Source organism: Camelina sativa, chromosome 12 (assembly GCF_000633955.1).
Source record: "Camelina sativa cultivar DH55 chromosome 12, Cs, whole genome shotgun sequence".
Classification (NCBI taxonomy): domain Eukaryota; kingdom Viridiplantae; phylum Streptophyta; class Magnoliopsida; order Brassicales; family Brassicaceae; genus Camelina; species Camelina sativa.
The window spans coordinates 27,915,699-27,925,207 of NC_025696.1; the positions used below are offsets into that span (position 1 = coordinate 27,915,699).

The following is a 9,509-nucleotide window of genomic DNA, read 5'->3' on the forward strand; positions in this document are numbered from 1 at the left end:
CTTTGTAAAACTCCAATTTAATCAACCAAAGAAATAGTAGTTTTCCTCTTCAATTTATCCTCAAACCGTCCTTCAATATTGCCTTCTCAAGTCTTCTAGAAACTTCTCACGCACATAAAACAACAGCAATCTTGTATCACGTCTTGAATCACACAGACACTACTTCAGACAGACCAATACATCTTCATTCTCCCCCTTTTTGACTATGCTTGTGAACTCATCAGTTCAAACACTTAAACAACATCACCAGACACATCTTCATTCTCCCCCTGAATGAGTCACAACATGGTCAAAACTAACTGGAAAATTCTCCCCGCTTTGCAATACGCGGTTGATAGCCTAGTACACCACCTCCATAGAACTCATCTTTTCTAACCCAAATCTTGTTGCGCCTTAGACCTCCATGATTAAACTCTTGAACAAACCTGAAACAGTTCCTCTTAATATGTCCTTGAACTCCACAATGATAACATGTAGGACCATGAAACCTTACATCAAAAGCATTCTCCATGCGGCTCCTCTCTCTCAACAATCTGAAACATCTTGGCCTAATATGCCCAACAACACCACAATGATGACAAACAGGTCAAAAAACTTGTCTAGGTGCATTATGCAATTCAGAAANTTCTGCAATTCAGAAATTTTTGTACCACGTTCTTTCACAAATATCGTCTCTGAAGCAGCCTCTGCAGCAGTCTCTGAAGTATGCTTGAAGCAGACGTGATTTTTCCACTTGAAACAAACACTGGATCCGATTTTGAAACTTTTCCTTCATATCCAAGACCGCACTTATCTGTCTTGCCAATACTCAGAATATGATCCAACTTCTTTGTACCATTATTAAGCATCCTCAAATTCTTTTGAGTTTCTTCAAGTTTCACTTTAACTTGTAATGCTTTGTCTCCCTTCTCTGTTGCATGTTTCTCTGCTTCAACGACTTTAGCCTCTAACTGGAGCTTCTCCTTAATCAAAACTGAATTTTCATCAACTACCTTAAGCCAATGTGCATATAACTTCTCATAACTCTTACCAAGTTCTTCATACCTCATATCCTCTGAATCACTATCACTCTCAGACTCATGCTCTGTTGCAGTTGCAGGTTTTGCTGCAGATTCAGAAGCAGTTGCAGACACTGTTGCAGACGCTGATTCAGAACTATCTTCAAAAGTTGTAAACGCCACAAAATTCTTCAGATCTTCTTCTTCATCTGAATCAGTTTCAGAATCACTAGTAACAACATTCATAGCCTTCTTCTTATGCTTTTGTAGATTAGCACAATCAGACCGTACATGACCATATCCTTTGCATTCAAAACATTGAACATTCTTTGATAAAGTCTTCATCTCTTCACCCATTCTACTTTTCTTCTCTTCGCCCTTACGCTTCAGAAATTTAGCAAATTGTCTTGATAACATGGCCATTGAATCTTCACAAGATGATACCTTAAGAGCTACTCCAATGTCAACTTCCTTCTTTATTGCTTCCTTAACTTCATCATCTTTCTTCTTAACTCCTTCAGCTTCATATGCTTAGCTTAATTCGAAAGCTTTAAGAATCCCAACAAACTCATCAAAAGCCATCTCATCTAAATTATGAGCTTCTTCAACTGCAGAAATTTTTGACTCAAATTTTACAGGCACCGATCGCTTCAGCTTCTTCACAAGCTTTTTATCTTTGTACTGCTTTCCAAGAGCAAAAGCCTCATTAGATATATCACATAACTTAGCACTGAACTCAGCCACAGTTTCTTTTTCTTCCATCCTTAGATTCTCAAATTGAGATGCCAACATGTCCAACTTCATTCTCTTAACACTTGAAGTACCCTCAAACATATTCTCCAATGACTTCCACGCTTTCTGAGCTAATACACATTGAGAGATTAACTTGAAGTGGCTTGAATCAATAGCATTGTAAATCGCTGTCTTGGCTGTCAAATTGCAACTTGATAGCTTTTTCTCTGCAGCAGTCCACTTATCTCTTGGCTTAAGACACTCAACTCCTTTATCATCCACGAATTTAGGGGGCTCCCAACCAAGCTCAATCGAATTCCAACAATCCTCATCAAGGTTACTAATAAACGCTTGCATACGAACCTTCCAATATCCATAATTAGATGAATCAAGCAACGGTGGTCTTGTCATAGACGTGCCTTCTCTGTATGAAGTCATCACAACTGATTCAAAGCTCTTCCTTACTTCCTTAACTACCCTCACCCTTGATCTACCCGAAACAAGACTGAATCTCTATCGAGAACCCGCTCTGATACCACTTGTAAATGCGGATGAGGCAATAATAAAGAGCAGAAAGTAAAGAACACAAGAACTTTGTTAACGAGGTTCGGTTTTTCCTACTCCCCGGGACCACGTCCAGATTTCGATTCCACTAGAACAAGAAAGCAAATACAACCTATTCGCAAACGCGTAAATTAATCACAACCCTCTTAATTCACCGCTCCGTTCTATAACATGAAATCTTAAGGATAATTCTCTACCCTTAACTAGACTAACACCAAGCCTAGATTCAAACCAAGATAACCTAACCTTGGGCTAAACTCCCCCTGAGCCTAGACTTCAGATCTTCAACTCTCTTGAGCAACCTTCACACACACGTCACACCGACGAACAAAGAAGCTTGAACAACACAAGCACCAAACCGCGAAACTAAGCCGCACACCAACAGAAAGCTCTCTAGGATTCTAACCTTTATGCCTCAGCTCTCTTGCTTCTTTAGGACGTGCCTAACACCTCCTTATATACCCATCAATACTTCCTAATCACCATAGGAGAAGATTTCCAAATCTCATAAGAAAAATACTTTTTCCTTTTTGCTATTTTCCTTTTCTTTGTAAAACTCCAATTTAATCAACCAAAGAAATAGTAGTTTTCCTCTTCAATTTATCCTCAAACCGTCCTTCAATATTGCCTTTTCAAGTCTTCTAGAAACTTCTCACGCACATAAAACAACAGCCATCTTGTATCACGTCTTGAATCACACAGACACTACTTCAGACAGACCAATACATCTTCAGAAAACAGCGACGGCTTATTTTCTGGTAAGAGTTGAGAGCAGCAAGCAATATTAAAAGATGTCCTTAGGTAAAAGTTATTGAAAACGCAAGAGCTATTCTTCTTAAACTATGAATCTGCCTCTACCCTATTTAGCATGAGCCATACAAAACAGGCTTTTTTTCCTGTTCTAAATCAAATAGGAATTGACAATTTCCTTTTCTTAAAAGAAATAGGAAATTACATTATCTTTATCTTCTCTAATTAAAAAAAAGGGCAGTTTATGGTATTGAAGAATCCTAAGACGTTGTTCATTCACCAGATGAAAGTGAGAATGCTAATTCCATACATCATTCACTAACTTGGGAAGTACTTATGAATTACGAAACAACTAATTACTCTTAGATAAATCCTAAGCCACTGAACTAGAATAATATTTGTAAAACAGAACAAAATTCACGGGTTAATTAGGTGTTTCCTTCAATTGAAGAAGAGCACTTTATGATATTGAAGAAACTTAGCTAAAAACTAAACAAAACTCAACTGAATAACCAAATTGGCAGATTCCAAGGCCGACTAGTTTACTGGCTACTGGCAAATTTGTTAGAAACATTACGATATATAAATGAATGAACCTGTGGCGAGAAGAGCAAGATCACATGGGCAAATTTGTTGGGAATTGTCCGATAATCAACCTTTTTTTCCAAACCATAGTTAATCTTATCCGTTCTAAGTTAATTGTGCAATGAAAAAATAGCTTTCGTTGCTCACTTGTTGATAGTTTCTTGACTAGTTCCACAAAATATTTTCTCAATGTTGGATATATACCTTGTTACTGATTTGGTAACAGTGGTAATATTTGTAGGACAAAGATAGTTTCAGCAAGAGAAAGTACCTCACTGTAGAATATAGAGTCCAAATAGCCAAATTGATGGAGAAAGCCGACCAAGTCTTCAAATTTCAAGTGCTATATCACACGATCAACACCATATATATTCAGAAGGAGAGTCATCACTACAAAAAGCCTACATGAAATATTTCCCTTCCCATAGCAGACGTACCTTTTGGTGGGCATAGTGTATACTTCAGAGTTTAAAAAATTTCTGTTGAATCTCATCATCACTAACTTTTGTTATAACAAATGACTAGGAGAGTTACCCGCACGCTTGTGCGGGCAGGAACTGAATAGAAAAAAAAAATTAAATTTAATTCTGTAAAATGTTGAATCAAATTTTTATTATATTTTTAAAACCTGTTTAATTTTTTTAATTTTTATAGTAGTTCGTATGTTCAAATATAAATTATTTTTTTAAGTTTCGTATATTATTTTTTCACTTTTTAAAATAATAAAATGAATAGTTAATAAAATGTTTATAGTATTAATCTACATATGCAAAATATAAATTGAAAATTTAAAGTCCATTTTTAAAGTTTAATTGAAATTTTAAAGTCCATTTTCAAAGATTAAACCCAAATACAATTGTTACGGTCAATTTTAATTACCTTGATATAATAATTTGGGACAATATAATATGTAATTTCGTTTAGACCATTAAAATAATATTTTAAGTAACCCATAAATGTATTTCTATTTAGACCATTGTATTTGGTACTATATACATTCAAAATTATACTAAAGTTTGCATATACAAAAAGTTCATTAAGCCACCGTATCTTCATTTCTGAGTCCATTTTTATGACTGAGTCCCTGAACTCTCACTTTGATGCTCCATCACATGGTTTATGTAATAACGTCTAGCAGACTCAGACCTGTAAATATATAAAGTGTATGAAACAAAATTATTTTAACATCATACATAATCATATATAAAGTATATAAAGTTATTTTTACATATTCAAATCTTACATAGCCTGGTGATGCTCTAGTCCGTCGAACTGTGGTTTTATAAAGATCTTCGAATAGGCCAATGTGTTTTCGATACATGGTGCACCTATAAACATTTTCAGTTTAAAGTGAATATATTGGTTACCTTATGAAGATTATATCAGAACTATTTTATGTTACACACCTTCATATTCTCCGACTTTCACAAACCGCATTACACAAAACAAAGGTTCGGATTTGTATATGAGATGACACCCGTTTGATTGCCATTTAGACATGAATTGAGAAGTGTAGTTGTCTTTGACACGACATTTCACAGTTTCATTCCTACATGTTTATCAAATTAATAAAAAAATTTAACAGAGACAACTTTAAAACATAACTGTCCTAAAGGTAGAGTAAATGTCTTTTACCTACCATTCAACAACGTGACAACATCATTACTATTATTGGCACTCTCAGGTCTTTTTTTATCTCCCACATCTACAATACACTCACATACATCTAATTTGGAAAAAAGACAGAATTTAGCTTTCCAAAGTATTGCAAATCTATATTTGGTAAAATTTTAATTCATACTTTTCTAAGGAAGGGACCAATACACAAAGTTACAACAAATCCTATAAAGATTCTAGATTCCCGAACCTAAAGTTACAATTAACTATACTCACATATTGTACCATATCAATATTAAATTAATTAACGAAACACTTACCGAAAGAGATGGGATGATTTATTTTTCAACGATATATATCATCCAAATCCTTGAATCAAAAGTAATTCTTTGGACTCAATTGTTGGGCCAGCGTCATAGTGGTATCGTCCGTGAATTTAATTTGATAATGATGATAAGTATTCCTCTCATTCAGGGTTGGATTGATTACTTTGAAAGTTCTAATATCATACCATTCACCATCGTCGATATATTTCCGGAGTTTAGCGAGTGTATTTGGTAAAAAATAGTTTTGATTGTGTTACTCTTTACAGTTTAATAACAATTGTGTAGGAAGTCGTATATATAAGAATTGTTAAAAATTGAACTTTAAATAAGAATGATGTTCAATTAACGACACTAACCTCTACTTCCACAAGAAGCAATACTCTTTTTGTAAAGAACTCGCTGATACTCCAAGAATGTAAGACCTTGGCGTGTATACGCCAATTAGTTCTTCCGGGAAGAAGATCAATTAGACTTTGACCTTGGCGCTAATCATAATCTCATGATTTTCTCCAATTAGGGTTTTTCCTGTTTCTTCTCTGTTATTGAAACCGAAAAGGGGATTCCAGATTTGTAAGAATACAAACAGTCACGATTAAACGTTGCGTCTTAATCGTTTTAGTGTCTCACCTTTTGTTTGACTATTAAATATTTTTAATATTTATTATTATATATATAATTACAGATTAAAGGTAAAGTTTGTAGTTAATAGAAATGATGTAAAATCTATATATACATTTTTGGAGACATTTATGAAATAAATCCTGGAGTTGAAACTTATTTACAATCATGCCATTAACATTAATTTTACAATTATTTTTTATTTTAAATAATATCAAATTTGGAATCTAACTTAAGAAGATTTTCTCCTATTCAAATTTCCAAAAGTATTGGCCTAACACCCATTAGCATTAAATATTTTATATTTAATTAATCCATTCTCTAAAAAACTGTTGATAATAATTTATTTTCATGTGTTTGAAAGCCAAGTGATTAAACTGTTAATAATAACTTTAACTTTAAAAAAAATTTGGGGCCCGAACCGACACAAATTGATAAAAAAAAATACTTCTTCACCGAAGTGTTTTTCAATAGCTAATATATTAATATTTAGATTTTTGATCTATACTAATAAGAAACTATTGATATAAATCAAACTTTACAAAAAAATACTTCACCATTTTACTCGACTTGCACAACTATAAATACAAAAGTGTTAAATGATATAGAGATAAAACAACCAAAATTACAAAGTCAAATTAAGGTATACTCATATAATTATATAAATAAAATATATTATGTAATACTATTATCTCTACATTGTAAATGAAAAAGAAAAATTACAAAAAATATATTTGTTGACTAAATTAAATTTAATGAATAATAAAGATATCCTAATTTGTATATAATAAACCACTAAATGTAGACAATGGAAATTATACACTACATAATGTATTGATGTAAAATTATAGTAGATTAAAAAATAGAAAATATATTATATACATATATAGTTAATATAATAAATAAATTTTATTTTGTATTTCTAAACAAAAAAATATAGTCTCGCGGTGTACCGCGGGTGAATATCTAGTTATATATACATTTTATGACACAGCTAACAATTATATGTTTTTAAACAACATTGTTGAAACCAAATAAAATATAATCATGTGAAATTTTTTAATAAAATGTTCTTAGATCATCTACAATGTATTTATCTATTATTTTATAAAATAGAATAAGTCAAAATTAGAAAATGGTTTTCTCCAATATGAAAGTCTATATCTGACTATTAAATAGAGGTAGTGTTAAAGATATTAAAAATCACTTTATTAAGAGAAAAAATATAATTCAAGTCTAAATATCCAAAGCAATTATTCAACTACACACAATAATTATACAGTCTCAAATACCTCTTTGAAAACAACATTAAGTGTTTTATTCTGGCATTCCTCATCTTTATCTGTAATTAATACCTTTAAGCATTTTCTGGTTGTGACTCGAGAGAAGGCAACATAAAGCTGTCCCTGTGTGAAAACCGGTTTCGGTAGAAACAATCCAACATTTTCTAGCGTCTGACCTTGACTTTTGTTTATAGTAATTGCAAACGCCACGGTAACAGTAAACTTTCGTCGCCTCATACGAAAGGGAAACTTTGCATCAGGTGGACTAACATACATCCTAGGGATAAGTACTTTATCACCAACCTTTTTCCTCTCACAATTCTTGCTTCGATTACATGATTGGTCATATGAGTAATAATTAACCTCGAACCGTTACGCAAACCTCCCTTAGGATCTATATTCCTTAGCAACATGACAGGTGCTCCTATTTTCAACGTTAAAGCATGACTTGGCAATCCAGAAACTTATATACTGTATTAGGAAATCCTGAGTGTAGATCAAATTATCATGAGCACTTTTATCTGACGTTTCAATACTATCAGAGTTAAGATATCGTCTCTCCTCACCTGTAAATAAAAAAATAAAGATGGAATTTTAGATATGTGATATCTTGTTTTTTGTTGGGTTTTAAGCCTTGTTTTTGGTTAGTTTTGTTGCATAATCTTAACATTCTAGGTTGTTTTAGGAGCATATGCATCTAGTGTGCTACCTCTCAGGTTCTTGGAGTAAAATCATCACATTTGGAGCATTTGGACTTGTTTCGATGCAAAGAAGCAAAGAAGAGTGAAGTGGAGAAGAGGCACTTGATCACCACCATCAGCGGCCAAGACCACCGGCCAAACGGTGGCCGAGTGAAGCAAGCGGTCAAGACCAGCAGCCAAACACAAGCCGATGGAACAGGAGACGCACTTGATCGCCACCATCAGCGGCCACCTCCCGCGGCCAAACCTTTTCCGCGTGAAGCCAGCGGCCACCTCCCGCGGCCAAACCATGCCTGCGTGAAGCCATCGGCCACCTCCCACCGGCCAAACCGTGGCCGAGTGAAGCAAGCGGTCAAGACCAGCAGCCAAACACAAGCCGATGGAACAGGAGACGCACTTGATCGCCACCATCAGCGGCCACCTCCCGCGGCCAAACCTTTTCCGCGTGAAGCCAGCGGCCACCTCCCGCGGCCAAACCATGCCTGCGTGAAGCCATCGGCCACCTCCCACCAGCCAAACGGTGCCCGCATGAAGCAAGCGGTCAAGACCATCAGCCAAACAAAAGCCGAAGGAGACGCACTTGATCGCCACCATCAGCAGCCACCTCCCGCGGCCAAACCTTTTCCGCGTGAAGCCAGCGGCCACCTCCCGCGGCCAAACCATGCCTGCATGAAGCCATCGGCCACCTCCCATCGGCCAAACCTTGCCCGCGTGAAGCAAGCGGTCAAGACCAGCAGCCAAACACAATCCGATGGAACAGGAGACGCACTTGATCGCCACCATCAGCAGCCACCTCCCGCAGCCAAACCTTTTCCCCGTGAAGACAGCGCCCACCTCCTGCGGCCAAACCATGCCTGCGTGAAGCCATCGGCCACCTCCTATCGGCCGAACCTTGCCCGCGTGAAGCAAGCGGTCAAGACCAGCAGCTAAACACAAGCCGATGGAACATGAGACACACTTGATCGCCACCATCAGCGACCACCTCCCGCGGCCAAACCTTTTCCGCGTGAAGCCAGCGGCCACCTCTTGCGGCCAAACCATGCCCGCGTGAAGCCGTCGGCCACCTCCCATAGGCCAAACCTTGCCCGCGTGAAGCCATCCGCCACCTCCCATCGGCCAAANTGGCCAAACCTTTTGCGCGTGAAGCCAGCGGCCACCTCCCGCAGCCAAACCATGCCTACGTGAAGCCATCGGCCACCTCCCACCGGCCAAACGGTGGTCGAGTGAAGCAAGCAGTCAAGACCAGCAGCCAAACACAAGCCGATGGAACAGGAGACGCAATTGATCGCCACCATCAGCGGCCACCTCCCGCGGCCAAACCTTTTCCGCGTGAAG

General features: G+C 36.7%; 1 pseudogene; it reads right to left on the reverse strand.

The window, feature by feature from the left end:
* LOC109128014 lies at positions 204 to 1,365 on the reverse strand (annotated as a pseudogene).